Source organism: Stenella coeruleoalba (genome assembly GCF_951394435.1).
Source record: "Stenella coeruleoalba genome assembly, chromosome: 9".
In the NCBI taxonomy this organism is placed as follows: domain Eukaryota; kingdom Metazoa; phylum Chordata; class Mammalia; order Artiodactyla; family Delphinidae; genus Stenella; species Stenella coeruleoalba.
Genome location: NC_137155.1, coordinates 28,505,817 through 28,521,536, shown reverse-complemented (window position 1 = coordinate 28,521,536; position 15,720 = coordinate 28,505,817). Strand labels below are relative to the sequence as shown.

The 15,720-nt window shown below is 34.4% G+C and overlaps 1 protein-coding gene and 1 pseudogene across 2 annotated transcripts in view; one reads left to right on the top strand and one right to left on the bottom strand.

Annotated features, from left to right (window-relative positions):
• LOC307191450 (uncharacterized protein) overlaps positions 1-1,228 on the top strand; it is a 447,023-nt gene extending 445,795 nt beyond the window's left edge. Inside the window, exon 14 of the transcript XR_013829784.1 lies at positions 1,068-1,228. The gene's annotated coding sequence lies outside the window, so the exon portion shown is untranslated. The remainder of the gene's footprint in view (positions 1-1,067) is intronic.
• Positions 1-15,720, bottom strand: part of LOC307191449 (protein ILRUN-like) — a 294,049-nt pseudogene that overhangs the window by 50,404 nt on the left and 227,925 nt on the right. The window contains exon 3 of the transcript XR_013831763.1: positions 13,775-13,857. The product of XR_013831763.1 is annotated as a protein ILRUN-like (transcript). The remainder of the gene's footprint in view (positions 1-13,774; positions 13,858-15,720) is intronic.

Here is a 15,720-nt window from a genome sequence, read left to right as displayed (position 1 = left end):
TGGGAAATATTTGGCTATATTAAACAATCTATACTATACTAATATAGCCAACTATTTGGCTATATTAAACAATCTATGTAACAGGAATAGAGCGAGATACTGATTCATTACATTGATCACTAGATGTTCAATGAAAGTGAGAACTCTAGTTTTAAATATTAAAATTTATTTGCTAAAATCAAATTAATTTTACAAAAAGTAGAGCATGTAATTTGAATAAGCTGTATTTATTTACCTATTATATTTTTGTTCTCAAGTTTCCAGAGCATACTACTTACCTAGTACCATTCTAGATACATAGGAAAAAAGGTAATTTATTACACCAAATAGCTGCCTTAAGGCCTTAAGGCTTAATTCTCTCCTGTGATCCTAGCTGAGAAAGGCTGAAAGGATATAGATTTTCATTTAGTGAACAGAATAGTGCATTAGCCCTATAAGAGCTTGTTAGAAAGTAAATCATAAATGAACTTCAACAATCACTGAAGTACATAGTTGAGATGCCAGGTATTTGCTAAGAAATACGCTATACTAACTATATTATATTATTATTATTTAATATGTCATAATATATATGAAAGTATTACCAGAATTATAAATTTAGATTGTGATTTTGGTTTTCATTCCTTCACAATGCATATTGAGCCCTGATTATTTAGCTCTTTGTGCATCCATGCCTTTGCAATATGTCTTTACAACTTCTTGCATCAGTGAGAGTCTATTTTCCTAACCCTTAAAACATGGGTAACCCTGTGATTTCTTTTGGTTAACAGAATATAGCAGAAGGGGTAATTATTAAACAAAAATTAAAGCTGACCCTTGTATGTCCTATAACTTGAACCCATTTGTAAGAATTAAGTGGTAGATATTTTAGAAAGAACGAACCAGAATTCATAGGTTTTTATCTTCAGATGATAAACATTTTTTTTTTTACTGGGTGGTTATCTTTGCTACTTCTTTATCACTTACCGCTTCTTATCATGCTTCACTCTAAGCAAAGCACATTCAGAGTTAAAGTATCTTTAACTGCTTTGTCTTAAAAAATATTTTATTGTTAACTTCTTTTCCAGATTTTTCACTGGAGCTTTCAAAAAATGGTCAAGTCAGCAACTGAACTACATGTACTAAAATTGATAAACTTGAGAAACTGAAACTCTTGATCTGTTATCATGGTATTTTGAGACATATTGACTAAATCCAATTACCAAGTAAGAAGAATTACTTCTCTCAGTGATGGCACTAAAAAAATTTTTTTGGCATTTTCGGATTACAACCTGACAAGTTTTGAGTGTAAAAAGAAAAAAAGCTTATTCTTTCTGCTATGGAAAAGCCTATTGTTTTATCAAAATATTGCCTGTGAACAGTGAGAGTTATGTTTATTTGAAAACATAATTCAAAGTTTATTTTCATTATTAAGACATTTTTAGAGAATGATCTTATTAACACATAAATATTGCTTTCCAATATTTAGTGTTCTCTCCATTTAAAAGTTAAAAATTAATATTTTAAGATTATAGCCAATGTCTATTCATTTAGAAATGGGAAATGCTTATGCTACAAGTAAATGTCTAATCTAATTTTACAGTATTTGGATGTCTTTTTGGATGCAAATGAACAACTGCATTGCACGTTTACAGAATTCAAAGCTCAAAACTCAGTGGGGAATCTCAGTCTGCTCTTCAGAAAGGCACTGTGGGCAAGACTAATAGGGAATATTCCATTGGTGGTAATGGGCAATAATGCTTTTGCTTTCAAAAAGTTTATGAATGTCTGAGAACTAGAAATGCAAGGAATTCAGACTTCCTTCATTGTCTATACATGGTCAGCTCTGAGACACATAACTGCTCCCAAATTAAGTAAAACAAAAATTCAAGATAAATTTGGAAAAGAGTGCTATTTAATAAAGTTTCTGCAAATCTGAACTTGAAGGAGTATTTATTCAGTAAGACAGGAGTCAGGCAGAGGGATTCTCCTGGCATGAGTACAACCATCCACTCCCACTTGCGGTCTGCGATGATCTAGGTAATCAGTAAAGAACTTAGACGTACAAAAACAAGAGGTACCTTTTCCTATGGTTTCTCAAGCAAGTACCTCAATAAGCTTTGTTAGGCTTTTTTGTGGAAAAGGCTGGGGAAATTTTTTGGAGCAAATATGGAAATGTCCCAAATTAGTACCCTGGATGTTTACTTTAACAGGTTTAACTCTTAGAACCTCTCCATTTTATCCAATCCTCAACAACAATTAGTTAAACAGGTAAACTGACTGTGTGGCTTTTCTGGAAAAACTGATTTATCATCCTGTATTCAAGATCCACCTAAAGTATCCTATATCCTGATGAATATAAAACCATGAGGTTTTTTTTGCAACTAACTGGATTAAGCATTTCAACATTACTTATTATGTAACAATTACATATATACAAAATATACATCATATAAATGTTTATATGTATACGTATGTGTATACATACATAAATATATGTATGTACGGTTGACCCTTGAGCAACACAAGGATTATGGGTGCTGACACACAGAGTTGAAAATCCACCCATAACTTGGCCCTCTGCATCCCTGGGTTCTGCATCCTAGGATTTAACCAACCATGGATCATGTAGTACTGTAATACACATTTATTGAAAAAAATCCACATATAAGTGGATCCTTGTAGTTCAAACTTGTGCTGTTCAAGCATAAACTGTATATATCTATATCTATATCTATATCTATATCTATATATATATAGTATAATATACAGATACTCCTTTTATATTGGGCTGAATTGCTGCTGATACAACTCTCAGTTTTGTAATATACTTTCATCCCGATGAAGCCCTACATTATGTTGTGGTTCTTTATATTTCCTAGTGACTTATAAAGTGCAACCCTCCTTAATATAGAACAATGGTTCTCAACTCCCTTTACCCCTTATCCAATTAGACAGCACACTCCCATCAGTAACATTCCTTGAAAATAACAGTGATTCATTTAGGGCTTGAAACTGACTGTTCTCCAGAAGGAAATAGCACAAATCCTAGGGATAGTGATTCATCTTCAGTGAGGGTTATAGTTATCTTCCTTTCTCACTTTCTTACAACCACTGATGTAGATTTTTAAACCTCAAAAAATATGAGTAGAATTTATGAGAAGAATTAAAATGTTATGCTAAAAATATCCACTTAATACAAAGGAAGACAAAAGAGGGGCAACAGAGAAACAAAAAATCGTGATGCACATAGTAAACAAAAAACCAAGAGGGAGATATAAATGCAAACATACTAATAGCCATATCAAATGTAAATGGATTAAAATACAGTCGAAAGGCACAGATTTCAGACTGCATTTCAAAAATCACTGATATCCTGTTGTATACTCTCTACAAGAGACACAATTCAGATTCAAAGATATTCAATACAAATAGAATGTAAGTAAAGGATGGAAAAATAAATCATATAAACAGCAATCAAAACTAAGCTCGAGGGCTTCCCTCGTGGCGCAGTGGTTGAGAGACCGCCTGCCGATGCAGGGGACATGGGTTCGTGCCCTGGTCCAGGAAGATCCCACATGCCACGGAGCGGCTAGGCCCATGAGCCATGGCCGCTGAGCCTGCGCGTCTGGAGCCTGTGCTCCGCAACGGGAGAGGCCACAACAGTGAGAGGCCCGCGTACCGCAGAAAACAAAAAAAACAAAAAGAAACAACTAAGCTTGAGTGACTATACTAGTAACAGGAAAAAAAAGGCTTTAAGACAAAAAATATTACTAGAGAAGAACTAGAGACATTTTTAATGTTAAAAAGGTCAATCCACCAGGCATATATGACAATTATAAACAAATATGTGCATAGCATCACAGTTCCCAAGTGCATGAAAACTGATAGAATTGAAGGAAAAATAGACAAATGAACATATTATTTGGGACTTCAATACCTTCCTTTCAATAGTGGACATATATAACAGTATGGCAGAAGATAATAAGAAAACGGAAAACTTGAACAACACTATAAATCAGCTCGACCTAAAAGACATCTACAGAACAAGCCATCCAACAGGAGAAGAACATGTATTCTTCTTAAATAAATGTGGGACATTCTCAAGGACCATAAACTATGTAAAAACCAGCCTTGACAAACTTGAAGTGAAATTATACAAAGTATGTTTTCTAATCAGAATGATATTAAATTAGAAATCTATAACAGAAGGAAATTTAGGATATTTGCAAATATGTGCAAATTAAACAACACATTCCTATAACCAATGGGACAAGGAAAAATTAAATTACACATCTCTTTGAGATTAATGAAAAATAAAATCCAAAATTCCAAAATTTATAGGATATAGCTACAGCAGTACTCAGAGAAGATTTATAGCTATAAATATTTATATTAAAAATAAGAAGAATTCAAATGGATAACTTAAATTAGGGAACAATGCCTTTTACAGAATTCTCAGAAGAAACTTCTAAGAGAATAAACAATGCACTTGAAGATAGATCAATTAAAACTTCTAAAACTGAAACTCAAAGAAAAAAAAATGTAGACTGGAACATCCAACAACATCGGACAATTTTAAAATTTGTAACTTTTAAAAAAGAGAATGGAGGAGATGAATATTTAAAGTAGTAACGGCTGAGAACTTTCCAACATTAAAGACAAGTACCAAACCACAGGTATGAGAAGCTCAGAAAACACAACAGAGAACAAACTAATCACAGCCTACTGTTATGGACTGAATGTGTCCCTCAAAATTCATATGTTTAAGTCCTAATCCTCCATGCGATGGTATTTGGAAATGGGGCCTTTGGGAGGTAATTATGGTTAACTGAGGGTTAGTAGCCTTATAAGAAGACACAGCAGAGAGGTTGTTCTTCATCTCTCTCCACTATGAGAGGACACAACTAGAAGGCTGTTGCCTATAGGCCAAGAGAAGAAGCCTCAGAATGAAACCTACTTTGCTGGCACCTTAATCTTGGACCACTAGCCTCCAGAACTATGAGGGGAAAAAAGTCTGTTTTTTAAGGCACCCAGTCTATGGTATTTTGTTATGGTAGTCCAAGCAGACTAATACACTATCATATTCAAACTGTAGAAAACCTGTGACCAAGAGAAAATTTTGAAAGAAGCCTATTTCTTGGGGGTAGTGGGTGAGGGCTGTGGCAGAGTACCTTTCCTAAAATGGAAGAAAGATAAAAAGCTAAGATACAGCTGTTTGTCATAAAGCATGCAAAAAGGAAGACAGTGGATTAAAACATTTAAAGTGTTGGAAAAAAAGAGCAAAAAACCCAACAAACTAGAATTCTGTATCTAGTACAATTACCATTCTAAAGTTAAGGAGAAATAAAGACATCATCAGACAAACTAAATCTGAGGGAATTTGTTGCAAACAGTCCTTACCTACAAAAATATTAAAAGATTTTTTTCAGGCCGAAGGAAAATTATATACATCAGAAAGTTAGATCTCCCTAAAGAAAGAAATACCGTGCCAACATTAATCAAAATAAAACTGGAGTATCTGTAATAATTTCAGATGAAGCTGCCTTCAGGGGAAGGGATGTTACCAGGAATATGGAGGGCACTATAAAATGATGTATACATCTCTTTTTTAGCACAATTCCATTATCACACCTATCTAAGAAATATAGCAATAATTCCTTTGCGTTTAATACCATTTCTTACTGATAGTTTCTGAATTGTCTCAAAACATTTATTTAAAATCAGTTTGTTCAAACTGGTGCTCAAGTTACATATATTGACTTGGTTGTTATGTTTCTGAGGTCTCTTACTCTAGAATGATCTCTTCTCTCCGAGTCCTCCTTTTTCTTGTTTTGCACCCTTGACAATGCAAAACCAAGAAAGTTGTCCAGTGTTATGAACTGCATTCTTGATTTGTCTGTCTCCTTCCTTTGGATGCCATTTAAATTGATGGAGGAACAATTTTTTTTTTTTAAACTTGGAAGTATTATCTAGAAGTCTCAGATTCAACTTTGGGAATAATGTTTCTAAGAGGTACAAAATATCCGGATATCTGGCTGTCCTACTTTTAATAGTGATAAGATTGATCATGGATTCTGGTGGCAATAGCATTACTCGTCCTTTGTAAAGTTCCCCATCAATCTTTCATCTAATTGTTTACTCCTCTGCCTGAAACAATTATTTAATTACAAATTTAAAAATGGCAATGTCCTAATGTTGGTATTTCTTCCTCATTTATTACCTAAATTTTTCTATGAAAACATTTTCATCATTAGCTAGGGCTACGGGGTTACAGTAAAATGTCATTAATATGAGATTAGTAGGGAAGATATTAAATTTTCCATTAATTACCAACTTCAGGGTAAAGAAGTGATGCTCTACATACATAGGTGGGGACCAGTAAAGTTTTTTGTTTGTGTTATTTATTATTGTTCTATTTTCTTTTACTATATCGTCTCTTCAAGTATCCTTATTGACTCAATGCTTTAAAATACATATTTCATGTATATTAATAAATAGAACCTGATTTTACATTTGTTGCACAAATTTTCCCATCTTTGTGGGAGTTCCTTCCTTTTAGTCCCGAAGTCCTTTTGATATATCACTATCAGACATTTATTGTTTCTTTGCTGTGATGCAATATCACCGACTCACCTTGAACATTTCATATACCAGTCCTGGAGTCAGCCAGTAATTTAAGATGCACTAGTTGCTACAGCATTTCAGAGTTCACAGTTTTGGGGACACAGGTACCTATCCCTACTGGGCTGTTATTATTTCTAGGTCTTTTTAGTGAACCAAACTAGGATGGAAGGTTGGAGAGAGACAGACAAATGTACAGTATTTTTTAAGACAGAGCAAGACTCATGAAGAGGTCATAGTCTTCCCAGCTTAATGTATTAATCTAACTAAAAATAACTTTGTTAAAGTTATAAAAAATATGTCTTGCAGTTTTCAAAGAAAAATAAAAGGGAAGAAAAACACCAATAAAGAGGACACCTTTGAGGTGATCTTGTATCTGTTGTCCACAGGAAAGGACATCTTAACTAATGGATTTCAAAGTTGCCAGTGTCGATGACAAAGCTAAATCCTGAGTGGAAATGGCTATAGAAAATTGTAGGATTCCAGAACCTGCAGCAAAATTATACCACACCTATCGCCATTAACATTTGGTTTATGGAATTCCTTTTGTTCTGAGTCAATGTCCTTTTTAGGACAATGTCCTCCTGATTCAAACGTATTCCGATTGTAGAACAGACTTTGCTTCTGGTATTTATTTTATTTCTTGTGAATACGATTTTTCGTTTTAAATAAAAATACTGTCTTTTAATATATTTGGCTTCTCTATAACTTGACTAAGAGAAAGAATATGCTGATCATGCCAATATGAGTATATTCACAATCCTTTTGACATTTATTTTTTCTCTTTAAAATTAATGATTTGGCATTCTGGTGTCTAACTTAGTCTGAAGTGTATTTTACTTAGCATTAGTCATTTTCTAAGGCATGGTGAGTCCGGGGCCTTTACAATAGCACAACTTCAAAGAAAGGACTAGAAAATAGCAAGCACTAATAATAGCAAGACTTCAAAGAAAGGATGGACTAGTTAATAGCAATGCTTTAAAGAAAAAAATAGAAAAAGTCTTTATTCCCACAGACCAGACCTTCCTAAACCTTCAAAAGAAGGGTGAATATGGGCAGAGTAGATTTAAAGCATAGTAAGAAAGTGCCAGATTAAAATGAAACGTTTCTTTAAAATCTCTTATTTTGAAACAGAAATCCATGCTTATTATGAATTCTGCTTAGTAATATGTTTATTTGATATTTTTTCATAATAATAGTGGTTTATATTTATTGAGTACTCAGTATGTGCCAGACACTGTGTTAATTGCTTTAGTTGTTCTCATTCAGTTGTCTCAATTCAGGGAACTGATGTTCAAAGAGGTTAAGTAATGGACAGCTCTCAGTGACAAAGTCAAGATTTGAACCCACACCTACCTGACTACATATGTTTATAAACATTACTCTTCAGAATAATATGCCAAGTTGATACTATAGATCAGTGTCATAAAAAAGGTATATAAATACTTTATTTTTAGAGGATTGCCTTAAATCTTTAAGTTATCAATTCCTCTGTTCCATTCAGAGAGATCTGGAATAATGGATCCAATGTAGTCCCAAAGAATGTATATTTCTTACAAAGAAGACTGGTGATCATAATGCAGGGGGCTAAGATTCACTTTAAGAAACTACATCCTTATAGGTTTTTCTTCCATTTATTTCTGTATCAACTCAGCTCCCTACCCAGGCGTTTTTGTAAAGAAAAAGCCAAGATGCTCCATCCTGAGACAAGTCCTACCTTACCCAGCAGCTAGCTGGGGTGCTAAGGAAGGAAGAGAATGAATGACAATGAGGCACAGCACTGTGTCTGTCTCACTTGCTCCTCTGGCAGGATCAGTAGCAAGTGGCTGGCTGCAAATGTATTTGAAAACTCTGCCTATCTTGGCAAGCATAAATGCCTTCTGTTTAGCAGGTAAACATGTTTGTTAAAAAAATGTATTTTTCATAAAATTATGGTGACTCTGTTGTATTGTAACATTGGTATTTTAAGAAGAGAGCTGGGAAAATGAAGATATATAACGCATTTCAGTAAGTTAATTTTTCTTCACCAAATTCTTTTGCTAAATAGTACTGATACTTTTTTCAGAATGGATTAAAAAGGTACCTTTGGTTTTACATAGATATATGTAGATATATGTATACATATATGTATTTGGCATCTAAATTGACCATAAAAGACCACCTAGATTGTATATGTTTTAATCAGATACTTTCAATAATAAAATGACTTCCCTTTTAGTAGACATGTAGGAAATCAGCCAGGAGGTTATGCATATTTTAGCAGTATTTAAGCAGTCAAAAAAATGTCAACCTTTCGTTAGAAAATTTAAAAATGAATCTAGTTTAAAACTTCTAACTAATTCTGTTGACCACTGAGCTGCAGCAGCAGCTTTTGTAAAATATGTTCTTCTGAGAGAACAGAATTGGAACTGAGTTGTTATAATGAAGTTTAGTTACACATGTTCTCACCTGCAATATTTATAGAACATTTAGATTTTAGAGAGTGATGGGTAGAAAGTCTAATCTATGTATTAGGATGACCAACCAGAAAGGATTGCTAGATTTTAATTTAAGTTTTCTTCACTTCCTTCGTGAGTGAATTAGAAGGGTTATGGCTATTCTGGTCCATACAGTGGCGAGTGGTTCTGGAGATCATGTTTTTCCCCAGGGAGCAGAAAAATATTTAGATTAAGACTTTGAAGTTTGAGACCCCAAGCATGGAAAACCAATGGCTCATCTGAATTCTTCTCTTGTAGAAGCACTGAGTTCTGTGCATGAATACAGGGCCACAATAAGTGGCTATATAATACCATAAAACATGATCTAACCCAGTATTAAGGAACGATCTTCTAAAGTTACAGGGCAGCAACAAGAAACAAGTGTTGTGGCACTTGGTAACACAAGTTCTCTACAGGTGAAGTTAGATTTCCTTTTTTAGGACATTACTTGGGAATAGGAGAGATACTGGATTTTGTGTTAATAGGGCAAATGGGTCTCGTTAATTTATTGATAATACTGCACTTGGTAGACTTTAAAATAAAGACTGTTACAAGAGATAAAGAAGGACACTACATAATCAATAGGGAGTCAATCCAAGAAGAAAATGTAACAATTGTAAATATATATATGCACCCAACATGGGAGGACCTCAATATATAAGGCAAATGCTAACAGCCATAAAAGGAGAAACTGAAAGTAACACAATAACAGTGGGGACTTTAACACTCCACTTTCATCAATGGACAGATCATCCAGACAGAAAATCAATAAGGAAATGCAGGCCTTAAATAACACATTAGAACAGATGGACTTAATTGATAATTATAGAACATTCTATTCATAAGCAGTAGAATACACTTTTTTCTCAAGTCCACATGGAACATTCTTCAAGATAGATCACATTTTTGGCCAAAAACAAGCCTCGGTAAATTTAAGAACACTGAAATCATATCAAACGTCTTTTCCAACCACAATGCTATGAGGTTAGAAATCAATTACAGGGAGGAAAAAAATTGTAAAACACATAAACATGTGGAGCCTAAACAATATGCTAGTAAACAACCAATAGATCACTGAAGAAATCAAAAAATACCTAGAGACAAATGACAATGAAAACATGACAATCCAAAACCTATGGGACGCAGCAAAAGCAGTTCTAAGAGGAAAGTTTACTGGAATACAGTCATACTTCAGGAAACAAGAAAAATCTCAAATAAACAACCTAACCTTACACCTAATACAACTAGAAAAAGGAGAACAAAAAACAAAGTTCATAGAAGGAAAGAAATAATAAAGATCAGAGCAGAAATAAATGAAATAGAGATGAAGAAAATGATAGCAAAGATCAATAAAAATAAAATGTGGTTCTTTGAGAAGATAAACAAAATTGATAAACCTTTAGCCAAACTGATCAAGAAAAAAAGAGAGGACTCAAATCAATATAATTAGAAATGAAAAAGGAGAAGTTACAACTGATACCACAGAAATGCAAAGGATCACGAGAGACTACTACAAGCAACTCCATGCCAATAAAATGGACAACCTAAAAGAAATGGACACATTCTTAGAAAAGCACAACCTTCCAAGACTGAACCAGGAAGAAACAGAAAATATTAACAGACCAGTCACACGTACTGAAATTGAAAAAGTCATTAAAAAACTTCCAACAAACAGAAGTCCAGGACCAGATGGCTTCACAGGTGAATTCTATAAAACATTTAGAGAAGAGCCAACACCCATCCTTCTCAAAGTCTTCCAAAAGAGTTGCAGAGGAGGAACACTCCCAAGTTCATTCTATGAGGCCACCATCACCCTGATACCAAAACCAGACAAAGATACCATAAAAAAGAAAATTACAGGCCAATATCACTGATGAACAAAGATGTAGAAATCTTCAACAAAATACTAGCAAATCAAATCCAACAATACATTAAAACAATCATATAGCATGATGAAGTTGGATTTATTCCAGGGATGCAAGGATTCTTCAATATGCACAGATCAATAAGTGTGATACGCCACATTAACAAACAGAAGAATAAAAACCATAAGATTGTCTCAGTAGATGCAGAAAAAGCTTTTGACAAAATTCAACACGCATTTATGATAAAAAAAAACTCTCCAGAGGGCTTCCCTGGTGGCACAGTGGTTGAGAGTCCGCCTTGTGATGCAGGAGACATGGGTTCGTGCCCTGGTGCGGGAAGATCCCACATGCCGCAGAGCGGCTAGGCCCGTGAGCCGTGGCCACTGAGCCTGCACGTCCGGAGCCTGTGCTCCACAACGGGAGAGGCCACAACAGTGAGAGGCCCGCGTACCGCCAAAAAAAAAAACCTCTCCAGAAAGAGGGCACAGAGGGAATGTACATGAACAAAATAAAGGCCATATATGACAAACCCACAGCTAACATCATTCTCAATGGTGAAAAACTGAAAGCATTTCCTCTAAGATTGATATGGGCATGGGCAAGACAAGGTTGCCTATGCTCACTACTATTATTAAACATAGTTTTGAAAGTTTTAGCCACAGCAATCAGACAAGGAAAAGAAATAAAAGAAATCCAAATTGGAAAAGAAGTAAAACTGTCACTGTTTGCAGACGACAAGATACTATACTGAGATATCCTAAAGATGCTACCAGAAAATTACTAGAATTCATCAATGAATTTGGTAAACTTAATACAGAGAAATCTAAATACAAAATTACACAATTAACACAGAGAAATCCCTTCCATTCCTATACACTAACAATGAAAGATCAGAAAGAGAAATTAAGAAAACAATCTCATTTACCATCACATCAAAAAGAATAAAATATCTAGGAATAAACCTACCTAAGGAGACAAAAGACCTGTGCTCTGAAAACTATAAGACACTGATGAAAGAAATCAAACATGACACAAACATGGAAAGATATGCCACGGTCTTAGACTGGAAGAATCGATATTGTCAAAATGACTACACTACCCAATGCAATCTACAGATTCAATGCAATCCCTATCAAATTACCAATGGCATTTGTCATAGAACTAAAACAAAAAAATTTTTAATTTGTATGGAAACACAAAACCAAACACAGAAAGCAATCCTGAGAAAGAAAAACGGATCTGGAGGAACCAGGCTCCTTGACTTCAGATTATATTACAAAACTACAGTAACCAAACAGTATGGTACTGGCACAGAAACATATATATAGATCAATGGAACAATATAGAAAGTCCAGAAATAAACTCACGCACCTATGGTCACCTTATCTTTGATAAAGTAGGCAAGAATAAACAATGGAGAAAAGACAGCCTCTTCAATAAGTGGTGCTGGGAAAACTGGACAGCTACATGTGAAAGAAAGAAATTAGAACACTCCCTAACACCATACACAAAAATAAACTCAAAATGGGTCAAAGACCTAAATGCAAGACTGGACACTTTAAAACTCTTAGAGGAAAACATAGGCAGAACACTCTTTGACATAAATTGCAGCAAAATCGTTTTGGATCCACCTCCTAGAGTAATGAAAATAAAAACAAAAACAAATGGGACCTAATTAAACTTAGAAGCTTCTGCACAGCAAAGGAAACCATAAACAAAATGAAAAGACAATCCACAGAATGGCAGAAAATATTTGCAAATGATGCAACCAACAAGGGATTAATTTCCAAAATATACAAATAGCTCATGCAGCTCAATATCAAAAAAAATAAAAAACTAAACAACCAAATCCAAAAATGGGCAGAAGATCTAAACAGACATTTCTCCAAAGAAGACATACAGATGGCCAAAAAGCATATGAAAAGATGCTCAACATCCCTAATAATTAATGAAATGCAAATCAAAACTACAATGAGGTATCACCTCACACTGGTCAGAATGGCCATCATTAAAATGTCTGCAAACAATAAATGCTAGAGAGGGTGTGGAGAAAAGGGAACCCTTCTACACTGTTGGTGGGAATGTGAATTGGTACAACCACTATGGAGAACAGTAAAGAGGTTCCTTAAAAAAACTAAGGATAGAATGACCATATGATCCAGCAATCCCACTCCCAGACATATATCCAGAGAAAACCATAATTCGAAAAGATACATGCACTCCAATGTTCACTGCAGCACTCTTTATAACAGCCAAGACATGGAAGCAACCTAAATGTCCATCAACAGTGGAATGGATAAAAAAGATGTGGTACATATATACAATGGAATACTACTCCACCATAAAAAAGAATGAAATAATGCCATTTGCTGCAACAAGGATGGACTTAGAGATTATCATAGTAAGGGAAGTAAGTCACACAGAGAGAGACAAATGTCATATGATATCACTCATATGTGGAATCTAATTTTAAAAAATGATACACATGTACTAATTTACAAAACAGAAACAGACTTACAGATATTGAGAAGAAACTTACAGTTACCAAAGGGGAAACATGGGGGAGCTTGGGATTAGCATACACACTGTACAATATATAAGACAGATAACCAACAAGGACCTACTTTTTAGGACAGGGAACTCTACTCAGTATTCTGTGATAACTTATGTGAGAAAAGAATCTGAAAAAGAATGAATATATGTATATGTATGTATATGAAGTTTGGTGGTCACTGGAGTGGCTTTGTTAATCGCCCCGGAATGCAATAGAGATGACACTATCAAAAGGATTAAAGGGATTACCTGTAAGAACTCTCTGAAGCCACATACCTTGGCTGAATACTGTCTCCATCCTTGTTGGTTGTTTCACAGTCAACAAGTTATTTAACTTCTCTGTGCCCAAATTTCTTTCTCTGTAAAATAAAGATGATAAAATTATTTACTTCACAGGGTTTTTACAAGATTACGTGAGTTACTGCATGAAAAGATTTCTGAATAATTCCTGGCACACAGAAAATGCCACTCTTGCCATGTATGGTTTGGCTTATTAGTTTATTATCATTTTATTTATGAGTGCCCCCTTTAGGACATGCATATTAACATATTTGAAAATATTAATTTATCATATAGGCAAATAATGTCTTGAGTGAGGTTGCCATATTTAACAAATAAAATACAGAACATGCAGCTGAATTTGAATTTCAGATTAATAATGACTTTTTTAAGTGTATGTATAGCCCAAGTGTTTCATACATACCAAGTGATATTCTAACAGCTTTTGAACTTGTCAGTAAGTATTTATTCTGTTCTCCTGTAGTTTCAGTAATGACCCCAGATTGTTTCTCATTGACCTGGCTTGGGAGATGATCTTGTCAGTGAGCCATTACTGTGAATTGGGACATGAAGGGCTTTTTTTTGTCCGTGACTGTTTCATGTAGTGGTCAGTCTCACCTGCAAGTCACAGAATGAGGTAAAATGTTCTCTCTCAAACCAGGTCAAAAAAGAAACAACCATATAGACCTCTGCTAAAACTACTAAAAACAGAAACAATCTTTCCTGTGATGGTTGAAAAGCTGTTATAATGTAAGCCAGAAGCTACTGGAAGAGAGACTATGCAATAAACGATTAACAAAAACAATACATAAGAAAGCAGAATAAAGAGATGAGAGGGGAAAGAGATAAGATTAGTTTCTCAAAGATGCTCTGAGTCCCTAGAACCAGCTGACCTGATTTGGTATACCACTGGCCTTTTCATTTATAGGAGCCATTAAATTTTCTATTTAGCTAACACCAATTTTCATTATATTCTTCATACGTATAGCTGAAAGAGTCTTAGCTAATTAAGGAAGTAAAGGTCAGCTGCAAGGATCCAAGCCAGAGGCTTGAGAATATTACAGTTACTCTTAATATGGGTCCTAGCACGTGATTAGTATTGAATAAATTATGGTCATTGTTAATAGCATAAAACAGCTAAGGAATGATATGTAACTGATTTGATATGTGAGATCAAGTTGCAACCAAACAGACCTTCTGTAAAATGGTATTTAAAGCAACTCATGTTATTTCAGTTTTTTCCTCTAGTCAAAACACTTTATTTTCTCAAAGAATCATCATAAATATTCTACAATAGCACACAGCCCTTAGAAACATTTTGACAAGTTGAATTAGACAAGTGGAGATTTTAGTTTCCTAGAAATACAGATACTTTAAAGAATAAATGGATAAAAACTTCTGGGGCAATTTGAGTTTGGGTTTTGTCAAATTTTCAATGTTTGCAAAATTGTTCAAGGAATCAGACGACCTAGAACACAGATTTTCTTTTTCCTGTCATTTGATTACTGCCACAAGAGTATTGAAGGGCGGCTGTAGCATCTTTCTGTAATCCTCTCATATGTCTCTAGTGTTTTTTAAATAATTCAAGGAATGGATTTTTGGTGGCTGATATCATTCTGGTCAGCATGACAATTGCTATGAACTTATTCAATAAGAAAATAACGAGGCTTTGCATAAATCTTTATATTTTATAAATTAATTTCTACAGTCCTGAAGCCAGATAACCACAGGTCTAAACTCAACTCTGCTACTTAATATTTGAATATCTTAGGCAAGTTACTTTACCTTCCAGAAACTCAATTTTCTCATCTGAAAACTGAACCTCATAACACTACCTGCTTCATAAGATTACTGTGAGGATTAAATACGTTAACACATCAGAAACAGTATGTAAAGTGTAAGCTACTAGGATTATGATTATTGTCCACCGATCCCAATCTGCA